Source organism: Pan troglodytes, chromosome 4, assembly GCF_028858775.2.
Source record: "Pan troglodytes isolate AG18354 chromosome 4, NHGRI_mPanTro3-v2.0_pri, whole genome shotgun sequence".
Taxonomy (NCBI): domain Eukaryota; kingdom Metazoa; phylum Chordata; class Mammalia; order Primates; family Hominidae; genus Pan; species Pan troglodytes.
This window is the reverse complement of record NC_072402.2, coordinates 52,994,367-53,009,607: the sequence shown is the minus strand read 5'-3', so window position 1 is coordinate 53,009,607 and position 15,241 is coordinate 52,994,367. Positions and strand designations below refer to the sequence as shown.

The 15,241-nt window shown below is 45.8% G+C and overlaps 1 long non-coding RNA gene across 1 annotated transcript in view; it reads left to right on the top strand.

Moving 5' to 3' along the window:
• The first annotated feature begins 271 nt into the window (after window positions 1–271).
• The window catches only part of LOC736106 (uncharacterized), a 42,596-nt gene continuing 27,626 nt past the window's right edge, over window positions 272–15,241 (top strand). Inside the window, exon 1 of the long non-coding RNA XR_680157.5 lies at window positions 272–665. This is a non-coding gene — a long non-coding RNA (uncharacterized LOC736106). The remainder of the gene's footprint in view (window positions 666–15,241) is intronic.

Genomic DNA, 15,241 nt, shown 5'->3' with positions numbered 1-15,241 from the left:
ACTAAAAACACTTTCACAGTTGAATAGTGTTGATCACACTTTAGAAACTCAAGCCCAATGCTGCTGTTGGCAAGAGGAAGTTATAAAAATAAAAGTCTTCTCTCTCTTCAAAACTAGAAAAAGAAAAGTACTTTCAGGAGAAGGAAAAAGCTTTTCCCTTTTTAAATTTGGAAGTCAGAAAACACAGAGAGGGCTATGGGTAAAAACAGGCCAAAAAATGAGAACTGAATTAAAATACTTCTGACTTCTGGCGCTCACCCAGAGTAAATGAACAGTGTGCATGCACTCTGAGAAGACAGAAAATGCCATATATATATATTTATATTTGATGTGATGGGTGCAGAGTGGTGGTTGCTCCCAGCCAGGTCATTTCAATAACAACAGGAGACCACAGTTACTGCTGAATGGCATCTTTCAGGCTGAAGAGCTTCCGCAGTCTCTCCACTTCCATACTGATTAGAAGTGCTTGAGATACATCATAACAGTGTCAGTGCAGTGTTTATCGGGGAAATTGTCGCTGTCTCTCGCTTGTGGAAGGTGACATAATGGGATTTCTTCCCTTTGTCCTGGTGACAGGATGATGAGCACTGTCTGGGCTCCAGTTCGGCGGGCTTTGCCATTCAGGCATCCGGCGCAGCTGACAAGCCCGAGGATCGATGGAGAAGGTGAGTCTTGTCACTTGGGGGGAAGAGGGAGGTTCAGCAGATGGTGGGGAGCCAGTGGGTGCCCCCAAATTCCTGTGTGAAAGAACACTTAGAAATGCTGGTCGACTGAACGAAAGTGGGCGGGGCTAGACACCAAAGTTGGGGGCAGGGAGGTGGCTCCAGTCTGTTTCCTGGGAGGTTTCTGAGGCTCTGGACCCAGAAGACTTAGGGGATTGGTACCCAAGGTGCCTTTTTCAGGGTTGGTGTCTAGGTACAGATTCAAAGCATCTTTACCCCTTGTCAATTCCTCCCCTACTCCCCAACCCCAAGTCACTGACATGATTTGTCTGTGTATTAATATTGTGTCTAGTTCCAGAAAGGTTTTAAGAAGTCTTGCTGTGATATATTATTAATTGCATTGAGCTGCACATTTCAGCTGAGACAAATTAAACAATATGTACTGGAGTGAGGGGTATGTGGAGGGAGGGAAAGAGAGAGAGAGAGAGAGAGATCCCTTCATTCACCTTGTCATTTTTCCCAAGTGAACTAGACCATCTCTACTAGTATCACAGGAAAAGGGATGACATAGCAGTAAAACAAACTGGAATAAAATTAGTTCACTGCGAGTGCTTAGGTCCTAGTTATTTCAGGAATTTTAAAGGATGATTTTGTGATTGCCAACCTCTGCCTTGATTATTTTGATCACGGCAGAAGCTTCTGAATGGTCTCCCTGGCTAGACTTATACTTTCTAGTCCACTTTCTAACTTGCCGCCAGAGTGAGATTTCAAGCACAAAGACCTGGACAGATAAGTCCTCACATGAACATTTCATGACAGCCTATTACTGTCTAAAGACAAAACTCCTTGTGATGATTTGTAGTAATAATAATACTAGCAGCATAGGACTAGCATTATTATTATGATCCTACATTTATTGAGCCCATGCTATGTGCCAGGTACTGTGCTAAGTGCACATATTATTTAATAAATCCCTTATAACAACCCTATGAAGTAGTTACTGTTAGGTATTCCCATTTAACATGAGAAACTGAGGCTCAGGAAGTTAAGTGACTTGCCCAAGGTCATGCAGCTAGCAGGTTGCTGAGCAATGTCTGGATGAGTTTAATTCCAGAGTCTACACTGATCTCCTGAAGTCATGCTTTGCCACCCAGAGGTTGAGTGTCTCCTGGCCTTTGCATAGAACAATGCTGATAATAGCTAATATTTAGTGGGCATTGAATATGGATGAGGCACTGTTTTTGCACTGATTTGACACTGATATACATAATCAAACCTTGCAACAACCTGGTGTTTGAGGGAAGTGCTGTCATGATCATCTTTCCATTTTACAGATGGGGAAACTAAGGCACACACTGTCCTGCAGGTGATAAGTGGCAGGCCAGGCTTCAAACCCAGGCAGTCTACAATCAGAGACTGCCCTCCTCATCATCCACCATACCTGGCTTCAGGTGTCCAGAGCCAGGTGTCTACACATGCTGGTGTCTTTCAACGGATGTCTCTGTTAACAAAAATAAAGTGACATTTGAAAACCTATAAACTGGCAGGGCCCACCAGCTGTCATCTGGTTCTGTCCCCTGAGCCAAACCAAGTTCACCCCTGGTTTTTTGAAAACAGCTAACAGGCTCTGTGGGTGTTAAGCATCCCCCGGGGACAGGGATTCTGCACCTCTCTTGGTTGCCTACCCCAGTGTTTTATCACCTCAGGATGCCACCAGCCAGATGCCTTCAAGGTCTTGCAGCTGGAAAAATGACTATGAATAAAATAAATGAAGCTTTCAGTGATGGAAGCTCCTGACGGAGCTGACAATGGGGTATTTCCCAGCATCTGTCTCCTGCCACGTGGAGATCATCTTTTTATCGCCCAAAGATACTGCTACTGTTTTGTCACTGGCCACTAACCGGCTGGCCGCTCAGGTACTGGAGTCCAGAGCTGCCTCATTATTCAGTGCCGTCAATGTCACACCCCAGACTGCAATCCATTATCATTCAAATGAGTCAGCCACAATGGAAGAAAAAAATATGCAAGCTGATTTTTCTCCAACGTCCTTTTCCCAGCACTCCCTAATTACAGCCGGCAGTTGATTGGGACAGTTGAACATGGAGGCTGATGGGGCCAGCCATGGTGTTGCCATCTAAGCAAAACACAAACAATACATAAACTCTCTGTATGCATTAGGTAAGCAGGATTTTATTCACAGTTCAGTGGTGTAACAATGCTCTGAATTTATCAGTCAATGGTCTGTTATAGCATTTCTCTTTTTGGTTCCATATTTTTGGTTCTTTCTCTCTTTTAAAAAATCTGATACATTAGTGACCTTGGCTTATCCCTGTTTCCTGTTTGCCTTGTATTTCAAAGTGATTTCATGATGGTTTTTGTCCTATCAAATGCTCACTATTTTTCCAAGGATGAATGAGCTCCCATGCTGTATTCTCTGTGTGTTCTTTTGTTCATTCATTCATTCAATTAATATTTATTGAACACTTACTAAGTGCTAGAACACTGTGCTGGGTGCTGGGGATATAAAACAGACATTACCCTTGCTTACACAGCTTTAAAGACTAGTGACAGTGCTGGGTATTTAACAAACACTCAAATACACTTTTGCAAATTATGATAAGTGCACTAAAGAAAAAGAAGAGAATGCTCATATTCTTGCATGCAGTCTAAGTGTATAAGAGGAATACTGGTCCTCAACACTAATAATGGACACAAAAGATACCTAGTATTCTCCAAATAATATTTTTCTTAGGGTACACTCCTTGTACCTTAAAAAAATGTATTAACTTTCAAAGTGGTCTATGTTTTTCTGAGGGAGAATTGGATTATTCATGAAGTTCTTTGACCTCCACAATAATCTCATCAGTTTTCTCTAACCCATTTCATCAGCTTTGATTACTGCTGTGTGATGTTCTGTGTCTCATTGGTGATATTTAGAGCTTGGGGTAGTCAAGTGTTCAGCATGAGGAAGACAGCCTTCCTGTACTCTCATTTGGCAATTTTTTTCTTTTGGTTTTCCCTATGTTCCAGACACTGTCCAATTCAGCTTTCTGTCCTCATCACCTGACACACAGAGTTCACTATCAATGAGCTCAGATAATCTTTAATACATTGTGATGAGCGCTATTGTTTATTCACTAGACAAATATTTATTCAGCATCTGCTTCATGGTCTTGCTGCGCCCTGGAGATCTAGGGGTGAAACGGGTCGAGTCTATCCTCTCCCAGAGCTTAAGGTGCACTGAAAGGTATCGTGCGATTACACTAAGGCAAGAAACATGCTATGATGGGGGAAGCCAGGGGATAGAAAGGGGGCACTTGGACTTGGGGTGGGGGACCAAGGAAATGTTGGGAAGGAGATGACACCTTAGCTAAATGAAGAGTGTGTGGCTGTGGCCAGGAATAGGGGTGAGGGGAAGAAGAGAGCAGCAGATCTGGAAGTAAGAGAGAAAACCGGATGCCTTTTAAGAATTGAAAATTCTGTGGTTGGAGAATGAGCTGTTGTAACAGATGAGGCTGAAGAGGTAGGGAGGGGTTGGGAATGACTTTCAAGGCCCTGGTAAGGGATCTGATGGTGGAAGGGAGCAGAGAGATCAGGTTTGCTTTTAAGACTGTGTCCTGGGGCTAAGCTGAAGGTGCCAAGAGTTGTTCTCTGCTCACTGCAACCTCTGCTTCCCAGGCTGAAGCGATCCTCCCACCTCAGCCTCCCTGGTAGCTGGGACTACAGGCATGCACAACCACACCCAGCTAATTTTTGTGGTTTTTATAGAGATGGGGTTTTGCCGTGTTGCCCAGGCTGGTCTTGAGCTCATGAGCAGAAGCCATCTGCCTGCCTTGGCCTCCCAAAGTGCTGGGATTATAGGTGTGAGCCACTGTGCCCAGCCACTTTTTCCACTTCTTACAGGAGCACATGCAGAGCTCAGCTGCTGTTTTGCTGTTTTCCTTTTAGAATCTTCAGTCTTCTGCAGCATAATTATACCGTAATTCATACAACTAGTCTCTTGTTGATGGAAAATTAGGTTGGTTCGTTTTTTACTATTATAAACCATGCCACTGGGAATCTATGGCCTCAGGGGAATTTCTAATAGTGGAATTTCTGGGTCAGAGGGGTTAAGAGACTCACCAATGTCTCCCAGCCAGTGAGTGGCAGAGCTGCTATTCCAATTCTGTTGGAAGGACTAGGTCCGTGGTCTTTCAACTCTGCTGTGCTGTGCCCTCCCAGGCTGAGCAACTGGGACCTTTGAATCTCAATGTTCTTCTCTTGTGGAGGGAGGACCAGCTGGCGGCAGGGGTTGGGAAGTCACTTGGAGAACTTCTTAAACATGCAGCTTGATGCACCTTCGGCATCAGAATCTCTGGAGACAAGCTTGGAAACTGGCATCTTAAATTATGTCCCTGACACTTAAGCAGCCAGTTGATCTTGATCCTGAGTCCTGTACTGAAACCACTGGCCCCTTCTCAGAGATCTCCAGCTATAAATCTCAGGATTCAGATCAGTCAGTCCAAAAACAGCACTGCCTTCTGTATCAGTTCCTCCAGAAAGTCAGAGAAGGTGGGAATGAGGACCCCTCTCCCATGGCATCCTGTGACACCATGCTGCATAAAGAAGCTCAAATGCCCAAATGTTCCCCTATCTCATGGGCCAGGAGGTAGGAAGTTATGCTGTGGGCTGCCATCCTACTCTATCCCATCCCTCTGCCCCCTGGTAAGGCAGTGTGCTCATGCCTGGGCCAAATTCTTACCTGTGATTAGCAGATCAGCAGTGGGCCTATTCAATGCCATATCTAGCACACACGAAGATGCCTTTGACCAGGAAACACTTCACTACAAGTAGAAAGAGTCCCAAGAAAGAGGTATTTCCTTCCCCTCAGCCTGGGAAGCCACTGCCTGGGTTGTCCCATCCCACACTGTTTACCTCTGGATTTACAGTCTACCAGCTCCATGTTGGAATCACCTGGGGCCAACTGGAAAAGTCCAGATGCTGAGCTCGCACCCAGAGATTCTGATTGAATTGGTCTGTGGGGGGACCAGGGAAAAGTTCCCTCAAGTGACTCTAATGTTCAGCCAGCTTTGGGAACCATTGTGCTAGGTCTTGTGTCCCCTCTCTTGGGGCAAGGTGGGCTATAGCTTCCCTGGCTTCTGTGGGACTGGCCCAGCCTAGCACTGATGTGGGCATGGCCATGGCCCATAGGTCGCCTCCTGGGCAGGCAGACGACAGAATGGGGTCAGCTCTGAGACTCTGGCTGCTCCCAGAGCCTATTCTGGAGGAGGTGTGTCCATGCAGACCAGGATGGCCCCCGGCTCCCTCAGTGCCCACACTACCTGCTAACACAGCTTGCACGCAGCTTGACCTCCATACTCACAGGCAACAACCCCTTTTCCTTTTCTGAAATTAGAAAATGTGTAACAAGCACTTGCATTTGTTCCTGTTCGCTACGGAGGAGTGTGATGCACCAGCAGATGATTTATGACTAAAAAAAATGGTTAGGTGAAAAAGTAGATTTGTCCCCAGAGGGCTCTGTGAAGTGGCACTATTAATTTGGAAACATTAGCCACCATGTTCTGGGCACCCCTACCTTGACTTTGTGTCATAGCTGATGACAGAAATAACAATCAATCGCTGAGTATGTGCCATCATGACCACCTCTCTCATCTCTCTAGACCTCCGTGTTTATCCATCTATAAAATAAAGAGTTGTGTTTTTTTGAGATTTTTCTGCTCTTGGTATCCTGTGCATCTCTGAAGGGTAATTAAGTCAACACTGATGATCCTTGGACTGCCCTTCTCATTGGAAGACTATTAGTCACAAATAGCATAAGAACTCAGGAAACGTTGAAGCTGAAAGTCAGAAATACTGACTTCTACTAGAAACATACTCAATTCAACCTTTTTGCCATCCCCAGTATGCCAAACAGAGAATGTGAGGGAAGATGCCTTCAAATGTGCATTTCTGGCCGGGCGCGGTGGCTCACACCTGTAATCCCAGCACTTTCGGAGGCCGAGGTGGGTGAATCACTTGAGGTCAGGAGTTTGAGACAAGCCTGGCCAACATGATGAAACCCTGTCTCTACTAAAAATAGAAAAAATTAGCTGGGTGTGATGGCACGGCCTGTAATCCCAGCTACTCTGGAGACTGAGGCAGGAGAATAGCTTGAACCTGGGAGGTGGAGGTTGCATGAGCCGAGATTGTGCCGCTGCACTCCAGCCTGGGTGACAGAGTGAGACTCCGTTTCAAAAATAAATAAATAAATGAAAATAAAAATAAATGTGCATTTTCACTACTCTGGAATGAGGAGTTTTTGCAAGGGAACAAGTGCCCCAAAGCCCCAGCTATCCAGGGGATATAGCGTTCCAAGAGGGGCTCCATGGAGCACAGGAGTCAGCCTCTACGTTTGGCAGCTGTGGGCCCTGGCTGAGAAAGAGGCTGAGGGGAGGCCTCTAGAGGAAAGGGAGAGTGCCCAACTGGCCAGGACATTTGTGTTCCGTAGCCCTTGAATAGATTTTTATCATGGGCTGGCTGGCTCTCTGCCCTCTCAAACCCCTGAGTGGCAGCTGAGCTGGGAACTCCATGCCTGTACACTCAGCTAGCTCCAGGCTGCTCTGGGGCTGATCCTGGGCTTAGAGGAGTGGGTGAGTAGCTCTCACCAGATCAGCACTGAGTCTGGCTGTGGGTCCGCTCTGGCCTTTCCTCCTGGCTTTGGCTCTGATCTCAATTAATGTGCTCTAAGCTGCAATTAATAGAGAACCTCACTGATACTGGTTCTAATAAAGAATACATATGATCTTACATAACTTGAAGACCCAGTTGGATAGATACCAGGCTTGGCTGTTTGTTAGAGTAATGACATAATGAAAGACCCATATTCTTTGTGCTTCGTCCCTCTGCCATCTTTGATATTAACTTCTTCATCTGGCTGGTAGCAAGATAGTTGTTGCTGTTCCAGGCATCACTTGTGGATGTGATGATATCCAAAGGAAGAAGAGAGACTGTCCCTTTCTCTGGCTTTCTCTTAAGAGGGAGGAAATTTCCTTTCACGTCTCATAGGCTCTGGTTCAGTCACATGTCCGTTGGGATTGCTTGATTGGCTTAGATTAAACATCTGTGGTAGAATGGATTGGAGGAGTCAACCCAATGTTTACCATTATTTCTAGTGTATCTGTTTTCTTGCTTGATAGTGTGAACTGGTTTTTTTCTTTTTTTTTGGCTTGGTCATCTTCCTCTTTAGCTATTTGCCAATTATCTCTCTTTACCTTCCAGTTCCATTGTTAAAACCCCCCTCTGAACTTATTGCAGGTGGACACGCCAAATCTAGACCCTATGGAGTCCAGGAATGACAACAATCTCATCTTGTCCATTGTTCCACTTGGCCTGATCCATCTACCTCCAATTCAGACAGTCTTTTCTCCTGACCCACGCCCACTGACTTCAGGGAAGATGGAACTGAGCTGTTCCCAGTGGTAGAATTGTGAACAGCATACAGGAGAGACCCTCAAAGCCTAACCTGGAAAGTCTCCCAGCAGGCAACCCTGTGGTTAGAGGAAGTTGTATTCTTCTGTGTATACATGTGCATGCATGCAGATACATGTGTGAGCATGCACACAGTGAGCATGGGCTGTGGTGTGCACCCAATTAGACCCAACTGGACCTGTGTACACACCTATCTTCTTTGTCATGCCTGGCTTTGTTGGTCTCCCAGATTCCCAGGCAACTCTTGCTACATTCTGCAAAGGTTTTGGGGTTGCTCTTTTAAGAAATGAAATTGCCTTCCAGATGCTTCTTTCACTTATTTTTTCCTCCACTTGACAGAACTGCCTAAACTTCCCATTCAGGGGCTCTAAAGAGAAGTGTATCATTTCATGCTCCCTTGTTTAGCTTTTCCAAATCTAAAGCCAAAGCTGCCACAGCCACTGATTAACAGAAATCAAAAGCAAAGGCTGGGCTTTTGATGGGAAAAATGCTACATTAGAGAGGGCTGGTTGTTTTACAATTGCAGGGTAAGGTCCATAATATTACCCACCACTGAATGGCCATTAGATTGCAAATTACTGGTCACTTTGCTGGACGGCTCAGTCATCCTGTAATCATGATCATAATATCCCCCTGTAATGGTCAAGCCCAGGCACCTACCAGGAGTCTGGTTGCTGAGGCGCCAAATTGCTGGGCTGTGTACAGTAATGATTATCGCAGCAGGACAGAAGAAAAGCTGCCCCGAAGTCCTGGGTGTGTGGCATTCTGTCCTAGTTCCCCATTAGAAAACAGAAGGGCTGATGAGAATTACTCTAATGTTCCCTCTCTCCAGTGTTCTACTCATTGGGGGTCTAACTTTGTGTGGCTATCAGGTTCACATGGTGTCTTGGGCCAGCTAAGTTGTGAGCTCTGGGCTGACAAGTAGAAAAGGAAGGTTATTATTTTATTCCTAGCCTTTTGCTGTGGTGAATTGTGCCTGTGTGTGTATGTGTGTGCACACCCACATGTGTGTCTCTGGTGATGAGCATTGGCCATGAAACACACAGACTGCTTCAAAGTTATTAAGATGTGTGTGCATGTGTATGACAGAACATACAGGGAAGCCTGTAACTTTTCTATATTTTTAACTTGGGTCCTGGTTTCATATCTTACATGTATGTTATATGTATCCTTTTGTGGTACAAATATGAAAAAGAAAAAGAAGATGCAAAGCTGATGGAGGGATGAGCTCTTAGCTCAACACTTGGCTGATCTAAGGGTCCCACAGGAAGCAGACGGCATGCTCCACGGGGCAGCTGGGGAGAGTTAGGCCTCCTAACAGAGGCATGGGCAGGGTCAAGGGCAAACAACAGGGGCGGGTGACAGGAAGAGGCCTCAGTTACTCCCAGGCCCAGGAGTCAAGGGGAGGGAGCTGAGCCTGAAGAAAAGGCTTCTGGGGGAAATAGGGAACCTGACTTCACTGTCCTTTTGCCCTCCTTTCTCTTATTACTGCCTTCTCTTGGCCAAACCCAACCAGAAGCCAGAGGGCAAGGGAGCCCCTGGGTACTTTCTACAAAGGGAGAGCAGGCGAGGAAGGTGCCGGGGGATGTAGAGAGGGGTGTGGACATAGCCAGCACTCAGCCCAGCATGTATTTGTTAATGGGGTGTCTAGCCATCGGCTGGCAGGAAGGGACTCTTGGGCCCTGCCTGGATTGGGTTTCTAAGGTCTGCTGTCTGGGAGTTACCATGGCAGGCTATAGACGTGCCCTGCCTGCTGTGCCCACATACTTGGTCCATGGGGACAGTGATTCCTCAGCATACACCCAGCTTCAGTTCCTGCCCAGCACTTTGGCTGCCGTGCCTGTGGCTTCTGGGTTCCAAGAAATGATATGAGATGTCTCCCTGGCAGTGAGTGCCTTGAGCCAGACCTGGGATTAGAGGAGAGGAGGTGCTTTGGATAGGAGCTGGGGGGCACAGTGGGTGAGTGGAGGAGTCTCCCACAGGCTCAGAACCTGGTCGCAAGCCTTCCCCATGGCTTGCAAGGAGGCTGTAGACAGGCCCTCGTCTGTGTTTCCCTGCTCTTTCTAATTTGGTAGACATCGTGTCCTGCATAATTTTGTAAGGAACTGCATACTCCTCGCCAACCCTCCTTGCCAGCACAGGGGAATGCTAGCTGAGAAGGGAGTGTAAGGTTGGCATGACTTCAGTTCCCCCAGAAAAATACCATTCCCTGCCCTGAGAACCTGCTTGTCAAAAGCTTTTAGCAAGGCTGAACTAGTGACAGGAAAGGACTCAGATGGCTTTCTGTATAAATAAAAAGAGTAAGGAAAATAGCAAATGCTAATTGTGTGCCTACTCTACCCTAGGTGAGCTCTAAATGCTTTACCTATGTTATTTTGTTTGATCCTCATGACAACTCTATGAACCAGGTACTAAAGCTATCCCCACTTTTCAGATGAGGAAACTGAGGCACAGAGAGATTAAATTACTTGCCCGGTGTCACACAGGTGGTAAACAGTAGAGCTAGGATTCAAACTTGGGCAGGCCGGCTGCAGAATTATGCTCTGTCCCCTTTTCCTTCTTGGCTAACTTCTCCTTAGTAGGTGCCAAGAGACAGGATGTTCCTAAATCTGAACTGAGTGTAGAGCTGGAAAGAGCTTTGAGATTCATTTAGTCTCGTCTTTGTGTTCTTACAGAGGGGGAAACTGAGGGTTCCAGGGGTTCAGTGATTGGGTCTCCAGATCCCTGCTCTGGAAACACTGGGCAGCTGAAAGGTGGCCAGCTGTGCCTGGTGATATTCTGGCAATTTTCCTAGCTTTGTTTACCAAGTAAATTTCTTTGAAGCAAAGTTCCTTTTATCCAAGAAGCAATGTGACCTCCAATCTTGTTTTCATAAAACATCTCTGACATTAGCCACATGAGGCAAAAGCCCTGGAGGTGTTTGTGTTGCCCTTCTGCTCCCTGAATCTGATGCTGTCTCTGTTTCTACTGTGAATAACAGTCAAGCATCAGGCCGTGGGGAGCCTGGGGGCCAGGTGAGCTGGGCATGCTGGGGCACAGATAAAAGGAGATCGTTCATCAATTTCCAGGGGATTCAGGGGCACCTGAAGCATCTTTGTCTACAGAGGTCCTCGGCCCACCCTGCCAAGTGGCTGTCACAAAGAACAGAGTGTCTTGGGCCATGTGACCATGGGGGAGGGTGCCCAGGCCTCCGAGGGGGCTGCCAGCTTCTGAGCTGTTGATTCCATGACTATCGGATCCAGCGCTACAGAGAAAGGGCAGCATTCTTCCTGCAGAGGCTTGGTCCAAATGGCCCCATGGCTTTCTTTTCTCCGGGATCAGCAAGGCTACTGTTGAGAGGGACAATCGAGGTTGTTGTCCTGGCCTGGCCCAGAGACACTGCTGCCAGATGCAGAGCTGGCTCCCTGGGGCCATCCTTGCCACACCTGCCCTCCAGATCACTGGGTGCTCATGGGCCAGTGCCATACGGGAGCTCTGTGCCTTCCCACCTCCTGGCAGCTGAGGCCTGGAAGGGCAGGTATCCCCTGGTCTAACCCAGACAGTCCAGGGGCTAGTGAAGAAGACCCCCACTCCTCCCATGTGCCCAGTGTATTTTAGTTCTCCTCTTGGATACATTAGAATTAAGACAGAGGTATTCTATGCCTCAAGGAGAAATTTTGTGCTACATTGGAGGACAGTCATTTACCTTTGTTTTCCAAATAGTGCACTCTCAAAGGGGTAAGTGTGTCATCCTTGTAGCGTAAGTGACAAAACAGATAGAGCTTGGTCTCTTAGGGTAAGGAACTGCTATCTTTCCATTTTATGGATGCTCTTTTTTTAGTCCTTGCTCATGATTGTTTTGAGAAGGCTAAACATGGCCTGGACAACATCTACTCTTGGTATAGGGGCAAATGCTTTTTCAAGTTACAGGGATTGAGTGAGAGATCTCAGGCCTGGGTTTGGTAACTGGGGGAGAAATAGAGAAGAGGTATCAGGAACTGCTTTGGTACAAGGCATTTTAGTGTTTGGTCAAGGGATCCAAGAATTCCTAAATCCTGTCCCAGAATGGCCACTGTCCCCTCAAATGATTTTCTGTTCATCCGTATAGGTCAGGGTTGAGCAGGAAACAGATGGCACAGTCAAACTGAGTAATCGGAGGAGATTTTTGCAAAAGGATGACTTATAAAAGTGTGGGTAGGATTTAGGGAAATGAACAAAAGACAGTGCAGTATCCTGAGCTAACAACAGTGGGGCACCATTACCACTTCTAGGCCTGCAGGGCCCAGGGCGGATGTAGTTCCTGCATGCTGGAGAGAGAGATGCAGCTCTGGAAGACAGCCTACCAATAGCAGCCATGGCCTGTGGAGGAGGAGAGCAGCCAATCAACCATGATCTGGCCAGGAGGGATCCAGGGTAATCAACCTTATTCTCCTCCCATGCTGCCATTGGCCAGTTCCTCTCATGGGCCAAACCCATCCAAAGCCAGAGAGAGAGTGAGCATGTCGATGTAGCCCATAGGGTCACCTTCCTGAGGCACAAAGCAAGGTGGACAAGGGTGGAGAGCACATTTAGAGGGCCGGGTGGGGTAAAAGGAATGTATCCAGCACATCTTCATGTCACCTGAATCCCATCATATTTCTAACTCCCAGCAAATATTAATATAAACACCCCAAATAGCATGCACATTTGTAGTTTGTGTCATCTCTTCTCAATAATTTTGACTTCTTATTCTCATATTATTTGTCTACTAATGATTTTCATAAACTTGATTTACATTTTACCATTGTATTAAACACATGAAAAGGTTGTTATATCTCTCAGAATTATTGGACTTTAGTGCCTAATTTAGTGGCTCACAGCTGGGAACAATTTCCCCCCCCCCGCAGGGAACATTTCTCAGTGTTTGGAGACATTTTGGGGAAGGGTGCTACTCACTTGGTACACAGAGGCCAGGCCAGTATCCTACAATGCGCAGCATAGCCCCCAAATGACAGAATTATCTGGTGCCATTGTTAAAGTGCTGAGGTTGAGAAACATTGCTCTTAGTGGAGAAAGGTTTGGGCTCTGCTAAAGGGAATCAGAGAACAAGTGAAAGGAGAGATGGACTTCTGTGTTTTTTGTTTTGTTCGGGCAGGGGGAGCCTATCTCAGAGGAAGTTTCCATACTCCGTCTTTGGGGAGGATGGCTCCTTTTTGGGCCCAGCTGGGCTCTTTGGGCTCACTCCCTGGGCATCCTGGGTATCAGTTGGACTGCAGGATTGAGCATCTGAAAAGCCAGACTGGGAGCTCTTGCGGGGAACATCTCGGGCCATGTAGATGACATTCTTAGCTTGCCTGCCCTTTGTGGCTGCTGGAAGTGGTACAGCACACTCCAAAGAACTATTTCAAGATGGTTCAGCCAGACCCACAAGGTCTGGCAGAGTTCTTGCCTTTCCCAGGCTTTGGGGTTCTCTGCATTTCAGTTCAGAGCTCTTAGAATGTTAATAAGTAGGGACTTAAAAAAAGTCCTGAAATAGTTCTCAGGACACGAAGAAAATGTCCTAGCTCAGAAAGTAAATGAGTGCAGTCAGCTGTCCTTTGTTAACTTGTTGATTAAACCTAGTCTTTGTTTCCTTTTTCTATTTTTTCCTATACCCATTGCGGGGTCATTTCCCTGCCTATTTGGGCCTGTGTTAGAGCAGAGCAGAGGGCAGGCAGAGGAGAAAACTCCACATCAGCTCCTCCTTTGGCAAGTGGTTAAAAGACATGATAAAAGATGTAGAAGTAATGACTACAATTACCTGTAAAAATCAGGATTATCAGTTAACCCTTGTCATTCCTTGGCTGTGTTATCACTTGAACGATATTAATACTTATTACATTTAATTTATTTTTTAAGCAAACAATTCATTTACATTGTTTAAAACTGAAATAACAAAGGATTTAGATTAAGCTTGTCCAACCTGTGGCCCTCAAGGCCATATGTGGCCCAACACAAATTCAGAAACTTTCTAAAAACACTGTGAGATTTTTTTGCATTTTTTTAGCTCATCAGCTATCGTTAGTGTATTTTATGTGTGGCCCAAGACAATTCTTCTTCTTCCAATATATCCCAGGGAAGCCAAAAGATTGGACACCCCTGATTTAGATAAAGGAGAGAAACTCTGTCCTCCCACCTCAGCCTTCCCCCCTTAAAAGGCAACATCCACCCAGAGAGATAGTCTATGCATATACAAACAAGTATGTATATACATGTTTCTTTTATTTTTTCATCCCATACAAATAGTAGTATATTTGCTTTTTTACTTATGAATATGTCTTAGAAATCCTTTCATGTCAGTAAAGAACTTTCTGTTTTCTAAATGGATCTATGGTATCATTTGGTTATACCTTAATATATTTGGCCAAAAGTGACTTGTTTTAAAAAGCCTTCTGAATCTATTTCAAACCAGAAAGAATGCTCAACTAAAAACCCAAAAACAAACAAACAAAAACTTATTTGGAAGTTTAGGCATGAGAGACTACTTTCTTCTACCATTTTGTAAAGCTTTCGTTTTCTCATCTTACTGAGATTTTCAGATTTTTTTCTGCACTTGCTCCTTAACATAAAGCCTCTATGAAATAGCTGTTCAGCACCATAGAATGTCCCAAAGGTTTGGATACTGCTTGTGACTTAAAAGGTGTCTATTTTATTACATTAGTAAATGTTTATTATCTTTTCTTATGAAAATCCAGCCTGAGCCAGTTGAATGATACTGACTCCAGAAAAGCTTGTTTGGGCCTGGGACAAGATATTGAGCCTCCCTGTTCCCAGTTTTTCCATTTTTAAAAACTGGATAATATCCTGGAGACTTAGCAGCTTTAAAGCTTTGTGCTGGGCGGGACCAGCTCAGCTTCAGAAATAAGAGCCTACCTATCTGTACTGTCTTTCTGTGGTACATCCAGGATGCGTGTGAAAGATGAACACATTTTAAGTAAAGAAAGAGCTTGCTGCATTTGGAAGCCAAAGAGAGGGCAGGCAGAAGAGCCGTCGGGGTGTACAGCGTTCTGGGGCTCCAGGGCTTTGAAATGCTTTCCAGTGTTGTCACTTGAATGTCGAACACGTTATTCTCAGTGGACACTAAAGAGAAGTACAGGTACCGTGGGCTCCAGGGG